Source organism: Protopterus annectens, chromosome 8.part0 (assembly GCF_019279795.1).
Source record: "Protopterus annectens isolate FY-2018-M chromosome 8.part0, PAN1.0, whole genome shotgun sequence".
NCBI lineage: Eukaryota > Metazoa > Chordata > Ceratodontiformes > Protopteridae > Protopterus > Protopterus annectens.
The window spans coordinates 698,240,868-698,253,189 of NC_056741.1; the positions used below are offsets into that span (position 1 = coordinate 698,240,868).

The 12,322-nt window shown below is 36.5% G+C and overlaps 1 protein-coding gene across 1 annotated transcript in view; it reads left to right on the forward strand.

Moving 5' to 3' along the window:
• TRIM46 (tripartite motif containing 46) overlaps positions 1 to 12,322 on the forward strand; it is a 564,405-nt gene that overhangs the window by 241,458 nt on the left and 310,625 nt on the right. The gene's annotated exons all lie outside the window — the stretch shown is intronic.

Below are 12,322 nucleotides of genomic sequence, written 5' to 3' on the forward strand. Positions count from 1 at the left end.
TGGTGTATGAAATCAAACGTCAGTTACAGGATTACTTCTGAATGATTATCGATAAGGATGGGGGAGGGTAGAGTATGTATTGGTGAAAAAATGGCCATTATACTTATGTGGTTCCTTCACAGTCAAAAGTTTACATTGTCTCAAAAGGGGCACATTCTACTTGGTCACAATGTATGCATTTTGTACCCAACTATCTTAGAACTCCCTGAATTTTTTTTTTTTTTTTTCTAAAGTGCATTTCGGGAGCTGAAATTTGTCCACTTATAATTAGCTGGTAAATCTAGCATTTCATTGGTGTTTTACTCTCCTACTCTGACACTGTGCTTGCTTTCCACTTGGGGCCTATTGAATATAAGTGTGATAAGTCATAATTATGTCAGAAGTAAAAATCCTATCATTTTACCAGGAAAAAAACATTTTTCTTTTATAACATGCCATGGCTACAGTACCGTATTTTCTAGTAACTAAAGCTGTTGAGTCAAATTCAGAGTTGTGCTACATTGAAAGGCCTGACGAAACAATTGCAGTCTTAGGTGTGTTTTGTAGCTGAATACTGCATTATTAGCTAAATGATTTGTAATGAAATCTCAAAGAGGAACCAGTATATATCTTTCAATGAAGGGCCGCAGTGGCTATGGGTGGTGTAATTTTATTGCTATAGTCTGACATTTTTCATTATACTTGGTTTCTATTATGAGCGCTTGCTGTAGTGAAGTTCTGCTCAGTACTTTTACATCAATTATGGCTTAAATAGTATTTCGCTCAGATGTCATTTTATCAGACGTACAATGCAATTTATTTCACCTGACTGGAGAAGTTTTTATTTGTCACTGGTCTTATGTCCCCAGTCTTCATTTAGATCCAAAAATAAACTGCATTACAAGAAGTTTAAGTTGAGTAATATGCCTTACAGCTAGAGCAACCAGCTAAATTCATTTTGTATTTGAGGGTCATGATATATTACTCTGAGCAATTTGCTGTAATACTTTCTGCAGTTACAGAGAAACTATCCTTTATTGATAGGTGCAACCAGTATTTTAATGTAGCTATTTAGATGCACTGTTTTGTCATTCATTTCACTACATGTACATATCAAAAGCATATTAATTGTTTGTTCTTCAGAGTAGGTAGTATAATTTTGAATGAGTACAGAGCAAAGTCGGGTGTTATTTAATAACTTACTGACATAGGTAAAGAAGAGTTAAGCCATTATCTTTAGCGTCCAATGTAAGCCTAAGTGCATGGGAAGCCTTAGTTTTCTGATGATGTTTTTCAGTATCTTGGATAACCTTTTGAGGTTAACACTAATTTGTGGGTCCTTAGTTTTGCTTATATACTCTAATTATACCTCTCAACCTGTACACATAAAAAACAGGAACAGCGGCACTTGAAAAGAAGGTGCAGTCAGCCAAAAGTCTGGACATCTAAGTAGCATAAAATTTGAATGCTAAATAGCAGCATAAATCTTCCTGCTTCCAGTAGGAATGTGGGATACTACTCAGAAGCACATTAAAAAAAAACAGAGCATCCCAAAAATGATGTAAAAATATAAGCAAATGATCGAGGCATTGTAAAATCTGTAGACTTCAATGAACTGTGTTGCAAAATTCTACCGCACAAGGTCAGTTTTTGCTTCTGAAAAAGTAAAATATGTGATGACTACCCTCTTTCTTTAAATTATTGGTGTAATTAATATGTTGATCATGCAGTACATTTTTCTGTATACATCTTCAAAAATCATGTGTGATGAGATTCAGAAGGTTTTGTGAAGGGATAAATCAAGCCTGAAAACAGGGACAAACCTCCAAAAACTAGGTGCAATGTGTACATGTGTAAATCAGGCCTGAAAATAGGACTGTTCCCACAAAATAGGGAAAGTTAAGAGGACCGATTAGAATGTGCTTTTTTCTCTTATTGTATTGTTTATTTATGCATGTTAACAACTAGGCTGGTTGTTCTCTCCATCCTTTTTGTTTACTTTTTGGTAGGGGCTGACAGGTTTGTGCAGTTCCATGGGTGAGCACAGAATTTATTTACATAACTACTGGCCGTGTTTACATTATGGAAGGTACAGTTAGATTTGAACTTAGAAACTCCATTGCAGAAGTATAGGAATAGGAAGTTTTCACATTTAAAATCTTTGAATATTGTGATATTTCAAAGATGGTTTATGGAATTTGAAAGAGAAGGTTACAAATTTGTGGTCAGACTTGACCGGGGAAGGATATTCCTTTGGAATATTGCATATTGTTACCATATTTGTAAGGAGCAGGGCAAGAACATTTTGATCTTTAATAAGGCTTTTGACTATCTGATTTATCTGATTTGGAGTTTTTGGGCATAGCGTACATTTGAAGTATAAGTTTCATAGTTTATTGATGAGTAGCTAAAGTCTCCCAGGGTAATAGGATTTATATATATATATATATATATATATATATATATATATATATATAAAATTCATCCAGTGTATAATGGACAAGGCTTTCAAGAGTCATCAGTGGAGTTCTGTAACATGCTATGATCTAATAGCTGGTTTTATTTAAACAATAAGTTAGATTTTTGGGTCTCTGGGAATCTGTGTTCACATAATATAGTCTTTAACAAATATGGATACTCTACTACAGTTGTCATCAGGTCAAAAGGCCTGATATATGAGGGGGTCAAACCTATCAACCTCTTAGTAAAAGAAGTCTGGGCAAAGCTTAGCATAATAGGGGGACAAAGACCCAAAAATAGAAACAGATTTTCAATATTGCCCTTATAAACTTAAAACAGTTGCTGGAATAACAGGATTTGTGTTGGCATACATGTTTCAGAAGGATATGAGGGATATGAAGTCTGAAACTCAAATGTATGCCACTATTTAATGACTTCAACCCTCAGTGATTTGTCAGAAAACCACAGCTTTTATGAGGAGCAGACCAAAAAATATGAGACAAAAATCTGGACATTCTGCAAAACTCTGGGCAGTTGAGTGGTATGGATGGCATGCTTTCTGCATTCTTAAATCATGTTTCAGTAATACACATGTGAATGTGCTCCAAATGCAGGAGGGCCCCAAGGCCAGGCAAATTGTTATTTAGACTCCTAACATTGAGCAGCACCACACTCATACTGTCTGGCACTTTGCTTATGTTTTTAGGTTGGAAGATCCAGTATCTGGACTTTGCCTAAAAATTCTGTGTGGGGCAGCAAAGGCTTTAGCCAGTATAAGGAAACCTTGGAATGAGAAGTGCAAACTATTCTTGGTAAAACAAGGAGGAGGTGTTCATCCCATGCTGACACATAATGGATCTCTCCTGAATGGCACCTGTTACTGCATCAATTGTTAAAACCGATCATCTTTTCATTGTACTTCAGCATTACTCCCAGTGAAGGAGATCCTACTGGTAGTGTATTTCTGAAGCTTTCATTATGACTTTTGACCGTAAAGGTACTGTTTAGATAATTTCTTGCCTTGTGACAGGCTGTCTTATGGTAAGAGAAGGACTTATTATAATGAGTATCAGTGGCCTAATTGTGAAAGGGGCAAGAAATTTCAGAAATTGTGAAGATAAAAGTTTGTGGCATGCATAGATCTAGATCAAGAAAAGTCAAGTGTAAGGTTTTAAAAGACTCGCCTGACAGCCTAGTAACACAGAATGTATAATGCATTATACTTGGAATCACCAGCTAAGTGCATTCTGTAGTTGATGAGGGTTGTGACATATTATTCTGAGAAAAGTTACTCTAATATTTAATTTGATTACAAGACTAAATTCCTGTGAAGAAAGTCATGCTTAGCGTGTAAAGAAGTAAACAGTATGTAAAATGTATACATATTCTGTAACTCTTTTTTTAACATGCCCCACAAGTTAGCTAATGTAGTCATTTTGTGCCACAGCAAGAAAAGCTATCTGGAGCTACCACTTCTGATCTAACATTTTGGTCTACCATTTTTTTAGTATGGGAATTTGTAGTATTGGTATGGGAATTGTACTTAAAAGACTCAGAGTGTATCTGTCATCTGTAAAGTACTTGTTGAATAAAATTTTCAGTAAATTTCCTTTTTTAATTCCTAACTTATGTGCATTGTGTTTGCTGTTCAGGCTGGCCTCCAGTGTATTCTGCTGATCTGTCAGATATATGCCCTAAAGAAACAAAATATTTTATTATTTTTACTATGCCTGTTGTAGAGCTGAAATTTGAGTTATTTTCATGTGTATTTGTAATAAATATTCTGAGGATTTGTAGTGAAAGTCTGCTACCTTTCTAGAAAAGGTATATTTTTCCTATGTGCATATGTAGTAGTGTGCCTTGTATACTGATGTAGTGTTTGCATGGATCATGGTTGCAAAGTGTCAGCTTTAGATCAGTACATCTACTTAGTAGATACGTAAATAGACAAATAAGTAAATAACTGAAACACTTTATGGTAACCCATGGATCAGTTATTGGTAGAGCCATATCATGGTCAACAGAGCCCTTAGGCAGGGTAATGGTCCAGACCCACCCACCCGACATTCTAGTGTCCCATTGCTTGTTTATTTCTCTCTCTCTGTCTCTCTCCACAGTTACCAAAAACACTGTTCAAACCTGTCAATGTGCATACTATTTTCTTTTATACTTTTTACAATAATTAAAGAAATTTGGAGTGAATTTAAAATTATTTCAGATTTCATAACATAAACACTAATTATCCCCGTGCCATGGGTTTCTCATACACATTTATAGCATTATGCATAAATACATGTGTTCTTTGATTCACAGTCCTGATTGTTTTACATTATATTTCTTGTTTAATACAGCAACATTTGATAGAGAGAGTTTTAAATATAGTGTTTTCTACATTTTTTCAAGTAATTAGTGAAACAAAACATGTGAACCAATGACAAGTACCCATTTCTGAACATTTCAGTCATGAAAGGCAATTCAAACTGTTATAATTATAATCAACCAAGACGTGTACTCAGCAATTACATCCACTTTAATGACTGTGTATACATCACATGTCTGATTGTGATAAAAATGGCCACAGTAAATTATTCCAATTTGCTTTATACACATGCACACTAGTCCAGTAAAGACAGACTAATGACTCTTAACTTTTTCAGCTCAGCAGGGTCAGTCATTTTTATCCGCAGACAATTCCCAGCCCATCCATTATAGCCACATTGCTGACTGCAACCTTTTCAAATGAATGTGTAAAAAAAATAATAACAATAATGACCAAAGTCACATGTTTCAAATTTGTTTCACTCAAACACACAGCAGCCAAGGTATTCTAACTGAATTCACACATACACACACACACACACACACACACACACACACACACACACACACACACACACACACACACACGTCTGACAAAGTCAGATTAGAGACAGTTTGAAAATAACCAGATGATAAGAGCAGAAGGTACTTTCATCCACAGAGATCTCCACACACACACACACACACACACACACACACACACACACACACACACACACACACACACACACACACACACACACACACACTCACCAGCAATTCTATCTACTTATTGTTATGAAGAAATAAATTCCATTAACTTTATTGGTAACTTTGGATGAACTACATGAAATTGCATAAAGATAAACTAGCATCAAACCATAAGAGTATTTATGGCAGCATAAGTAATATTAACCACCTGATTTTATATGTTAAGTCAATATGCACAATTTCTGTAGTAGTAAAAGTTATTTGAATAATTCCACATTGAAGGGATCAGAACTATTAATAATGCAGAGTTTGCAGGTGGCAAACAACTTTGCATTTCAGTGCTCTGTCTATAAATGCAGTGCTTGCTGACCTTGAATAATAAATTGCCAAGGTTACAGTAAAAAATTGTTGTGCTGGTGATAACATTTCCTGAACTAGATCAGCTATGCAGTAGGTAATGGCTGGCAAACAATGACATGTCCATAGTTACTAACTGTGCAGTCCTGGAGACCATTAAGGAGCCTAGCACATATTCTCAATTGTTTCAAAGCACTGTCTGGTTAAATGATTTACTCAGTGTCACACAACATATAAATTAAGGTGGAATTATTCAAATTCTGCACCCTTACCACAGGAAACAGCTCATTAACAAGTTGGAACTTTAGTCCTGTGAATTAACTACCTGAGTAGCTGTTTTTAACTAAATGCTGAAATCATATATAATCCAGTCTTGTACAAAAACTTTATCACAATAAATAGCAACGACAACACGATACATGCTGAAAATCAGACTGGTGTGAGCATTCCTCCAAATAATGCTTACTATATAACCTGACAAATGTCAACCCCTTTGCAGTTGCTGGAAGCTGTAAAGAAGGTACTGAAAAAAATATATTACTAAAATGCAATATGTTTGAACTTCTAAAATGCAACATGTTTACATTGTATTACACATTCCAGACCTGTTAATGAATTAATTCATTCTTTAGTGCGATGAATAAAGCAAAACAATTAAAGACAATTTAAATACAGCAGCAGCTTTTGTTCAACAATCCACAAGTCACAGAGAAATCAGAAATATTACTGCATAATGCATGCTACAGACTATTATTTTTTTGGGGGGGTTAAATGCTTGCAGGACACCTACGTATTATTTTTGATCTCCCTAGGTCTTCTACATTATACATACAGAATAGCTATACTACTTGACATCACTCAGCAGAGGTCTGACCTACTTGAATGGCTAATAATGCTGTATTGTTACTGCATACACCTCCAGAGTCAACAGAGCTGGAAACAGAAAAATGGTGTGTTATACAAGGTAATGAAATAGGTCCCCACTAGCCATACCAATATTCCTGTACTTGCCTTCTTTCCCCAGTTCCCATTAATACTGCTTATACTATTTTCTTTTTACTTTTACAACAATTACAGAGGTTTTAATTTCATTTACAGACGCCTGTGCAATATTAAATACAGCTGGAACCTGCTTCAAGTGACAGAATTTATTTGTGTGTAGCTGCTCTAGTCACAGAACCCGTTTCAAGTATATTTCATGGAACTGCTTCTGCTTCAAGTTGCTTTATTTTTGTGTGGCTGCCATAATTCCTAGAACCTGCAAGTAAGGGAATTGTTATTTGTGCGTGTGGTTGCTGTAACCTGCTTTATTTGTGTGAATGCTGTAATTTACTAAACCTGGTTTAATTGTATTTGGTTGCCGTAATTCAAGCTGCTGTGTGTGTGTGTGTGTGTGTGTGTGTGTGTGTGTGTGTGTGTGTGTGTGTGTGTGTATGTGTATGTGGGTGATATACCTGGTGGTCAGTGTTACTCAGGCTCAAACCCTGTACCTTAGGTACAAAAAACAATGGCCTGAATTCTCTACCCCTACCACCACTTGTGATTCATGACTTGAGTCTGTAGCTCTCAACTGTCCAGATTTTCACAGAATGTCTTGAATGTTTGGCTTATACATTTAGTCTGTTTCTCTTCATATTTGTGGTTTTCTGGCAAATCAGTGAGAACCGAATTCATTAAATAATAACAGACATTTAAGTTTCAGTCTTCCTATCTGTCAGGAAAAGCATGGTAACACGAAACTTTTTATTCTAGCCAATTTCTAAGATTATACAAGCAATATTTAAAATGTGTCTCTGGTTGTGGGCGTTTGTTCCCCTCCTCCAATAAATTTTGGCTTTTTCCAGATTTCTTGGGCTGCAAAGTTGAGAGAGATAGTTGAGTGTCAAGTGGATTAAACAAGGAGCTGAGAGCCTCAAGGGAAGAGACGTTTATTCTTCAAGGGCAACAGGCACTTTATTTGTAGATGAAACAATGAAATATAAAGTTATTTGTTAGCTGCAACCTTTTCGTTAGTTACAGATCTCTTTAATGTGGAATTACTTAGACGACTTTTACTTCTGCAGAGATTGTGCATATTTACTTATATTGGTTGATTGCAACGCAGATGTTTCAGTAGACTCATGATGGATATGTTCTGAATTGGAAAGTTTTGTCATTATTCTTTCATAGATTTTATTTCATTGCTTGCTGGAAACATTTTCAAAACAATAAATTACAAACATGCTCGAACAAGTGTGCTGTATTATACAAGGAATGTAATTTAATACAATCAGGAAGGTGAATTAAAGAACACGTATGTTTGCATGGTCCTAAATATGTGTGCAAAGGGCCTATGATTTGAAAACAGCCCAAAGGAAACTTTATTCACCACTGGCCAGATGTATTTTATTTGAATGTAGGTTTCAGTGCTGTTTCAATGAATGTGAATTTCAAGGGCAGAGAAGTTTCAACACTAAGTCTGTTTTCATTGAGACTGTGTTGCTTTGTTTAGCAGATGTCTATCAGTGTTTGGTGTATAAAATTTAAAATAAAAGTTTTAAATGAAATCCAAATAATCATTGTAGAAGTAAAGCAGTATGCACATTAGTATGTTTATGGTAAATAGGGAGAAATAGCCAAGTAATGGGACACTGCAATGGCTTCAAGGTGGGGAGGGGCTGTGTATGGGGGGCACCCCATTTGACCATGATTTTGTAAGGGGGGGGGTGACAATCTCAAAGACAGCCATGGGAAACACAAACTCTAGCTACACCACTGTCCTTTGAAACTCACATTTACTAAAAATACATGTGATAACCCTTTAACTACAAGAGACATGCTGAAACTTACCCTCAAAAAGCATATAATATAGTATAGTATACATATAGTACAGTGAAGTACTAATTGATGTCTATGTGAAGGGTGCAGGAATTCATTAGACAAATGTGTAATAAATTTACTAACAGCGTGGGACAGTTCACTGGGCACAAGTGTCCCTTTTTAGGAGCAGCTCAAAAGTACTCTCTGGTGAAGTAACTCTGCAGAGTCACATTGTAGTTAACTAAAGGCTGAGTGAATCAAGCCATGAAGTACATGAAGCAGCTCTTTAACAGCTCAGCCATACTCATCTTTGCACTAAGTGATAGACAGATTGTTTTACGCCAAACTACAAAACCTTATGTCTGACACAGACTGTAATCCTCAGTAATTTACAAAAAAGGGGAAAAAGTTGTTGTGGGGGATTAAAGTTCTTGCCTCCCTTAGTCAAGCTTCAACGTTTTGACTCTGACCAAGTCATTAATGTAGACAGTGCCCCCTAACTGGGGCATTTTACTCACACACACACACACACACACACACACACACACACACACACACACACAGAAAACACACACACACTTCTTCTTTTTCTTCTTCTACTTCTTTCGGCTTTTCCCGGTTAGGGGTTGCCACAGCAGATCACCTGTCTGCTCATGATTGGCAGTGGAGTTTTACGGTGTTGAGTTGCCAGCCTGGCGCCCAACCTTCCACGGAAGGCACACACATGCATGCACTCATGCCTAGCACCAATTTAGAGTATCCACTCCACCTACTTTGGGATGTGGAAGGAAACCAGAGCACCCGGAGGAAACCCACGCAACCACAGGGAGAACATACAGACTCCACACAGAAGGTACCCCAGCCGAGGATCGAACCAGTGAACTTCTTGCTGTGAGGCAGCAATGCTAATCGCTGCCCAACCGCAGCCACCCCCCCCACACACACACATTGCAGCGAACACCTAATCATCGACCCTTATACAGTGAAATTCATTTTAGCGATTCACTGAATTTACTGAGGGCAAGGAAATACTTGCCCTACAGCACAACTTTTCACTGTAGGGCAAGTATTTCCTTGCCCTCTGTAAATCCAGCAAATCACTGATACGATTTTTGCTGAATTAGGGTCGATGATTAGGTGTTGTCTGGAATGCGATTTCGGCAAACTAATATAGACCCGCCTAGATCACCTTGTACTGGATCCAGCTCTGATACATAGTATAATACATTTCTAACAACTTTTCAAAAATGCTTTTAGTTAGGGAGATTTTACCAAATTGTCTCCTGTAGCAGTTATGTAGCTACAAGTTCAACATGGAAAATATGTTATACACTGTGAAGATAGGTGGAGGCTGCCAGCCTAGCCATATAGAATTTTGTAGATAATTCTGTAATTTGTAAATATTAATATAAGCTACAGGCTTGTTCTCTTAAATGCGAAAATACTGCATTGGCTATTGAACTGCAAAAATGTAACAACAGTGCACTCTGCTGTAAGAAAGAAAGAAAGTCAAGCATTTCATGACTGTCTTTGATGTTAAAATTCAGAGCCGATATGTCTAGAGGGAGGTATCCTTCCTATTGTTTTAAGGCCAGAGTTAATGGCTAGAATTTGCATGTATAAATGTCCTTGGGTGTAAATAATGTAATTGTAGTTTCTGTTAGCCTGGGAACACCAGAGAAGTGTGAAGAATGATGTCATGTGAAGCAGCTCTGTGTTATCAATTTAATGGGAGAGAATCAGAGAGTTCTGAGCATTTTGTCTTGATGTTCATCTCACCAGCACTGCTTGTTTCTATATGTAAGTAGGATCTTAGACTGTAGTGTTTCTCTTAGAAATAGCTAGGAATTAGGAAGGTTAGACTAAGTGTTTTTCTGTGATGTCAGAACCTTTCTACTGAATTATTTTAAGTATTTCTCTGTGATCTCTGAACTCTTGACTAGCACTGTCTAGTAAGAAGCATTGTTTTTATTATTTATTATTAAATATTTTTAAACCTTTCAACTGTGGCTGTTTTGTGTAGAGATAATTTAAGTTCTAAGAGTACATTGCATGTATGTAGTGATACTGTAACAAGTCACTCTAATAAGCCTGGATGGTTCAGTCACATTTACCATTGGGATAATAATATTGCACAGTAATAATTGAACACCCTTTCAGAAGGGCCTTTGAGTAGCTGATATTGGTGGGTGGTGGCAGCTGGTACTACCTTTTAGACTGGGCAGAAAAGGGGCACAGCTGGAGAACCTGTACCAGCCTTCCCCAGGAGTGTCTGTGTGGTTGTATATAACTTTTATCTCAAAGTGTGTGTGTGTGTGTGTGGGGGGCAGGGACAAGAAGCACTAGTTGGACAGAGAGGGTGCTGGAGGTTTTAGCTTGCCCACTAGGCTAACATCTGGACCGTATAGCTGTGCCAGTGGGGAGTCCTATTGGGGACCTGAGAGAAAGGGAAAAACCAGCCCCAGACTGACTGTGATCTCAGTGTGCTCTTAAGGGAAATTGCACTTTACTGTGTGTGTATTTATATCCTTTCCCTATATGGATGCCCCTCACTGGTGTTAGTGGTGAAGGACCAGGGCACAGGTGTCACATACTCAATAAGTTTTCAATATATCTAAATGTTTCTAAGTGGTATTCTCACTTACACAGCAAAAATATCTAACACATGCAAATACAAAACCTGTTATTCTAGCAATGTTCTAAAAGTATAAGGTCAATATTTAAAATTGGTTTAGTTTTGGGCCTTTATTCCCCCATTATTTTGGACTATTTGTTGAAAATTATTGTACTAAGTTGAGAGAGCAAAAGAAAGAGATAAAAGAAAAAGACAGTTTGCTATAGTAGCTGTGAGCTTTTGTGTAGCTCAAAAAACATCTCCATCTAACACAATTTTTATGTTATTTTTTTAATGAGGTATGAGACCTTTTCTTGTTATAACCTGACTGCATTGGCAGAGTTACAATACTTTGTGATTATTATATTTCTTCATGTGTACTCGGCTGAATACTTGATCGTAAGAGCAGCCGTTATGTAGCAGGAAAATTAAAAATGAATTATACCACAGATTATATTTTATGTGAACTATAAAAAATAGAGTTAAACCTGACTTAGAATAAAATGAGTGAAGAAAAAACAGTCAAATGCTGTGGCAAATCATATATACACAAGGTGAAAAATAACTAACAAATGCCACTACAATAGCCTGAGCAAAGGATTAGAGTTACAAACTATGATGGAGGTGCTTCCCATAGGTGAAAACTTGATTTACTCAGAATTGATATACAAACTATTCATGAAAACTAATCAGTACTCCTTCTCTGGGGGTTTGAATGTGTAAATCATTCATGAAAAAATAATCAATACTGTTTTGGGGTTTTCAACAAGATAACACCTGCTTGGAAGAAGTAAAAAACTGCATTTCATTTCTTAAAATAAATAAAATAAACAAAGATACACTGCCCAGATACAATAAAGTCTTTAAAATGACTGAATGAGATTAATAACCATGTATATAATTTATAGCAGCACAACACTTTTTAACACTAGTGAGAAATAAATAAATTAATAATTTAATTAAATATCTTGGAAAAAAAGAATAAGGACACACCAGTGCTACAGTCTACTGATTTTCAAAGACAAACTTAATTATTTATTTTTGATTAAACTATCCCTTTTTGGAAGGATTCCCAGAATGCTAAGTGGTTATGCACATATGTGC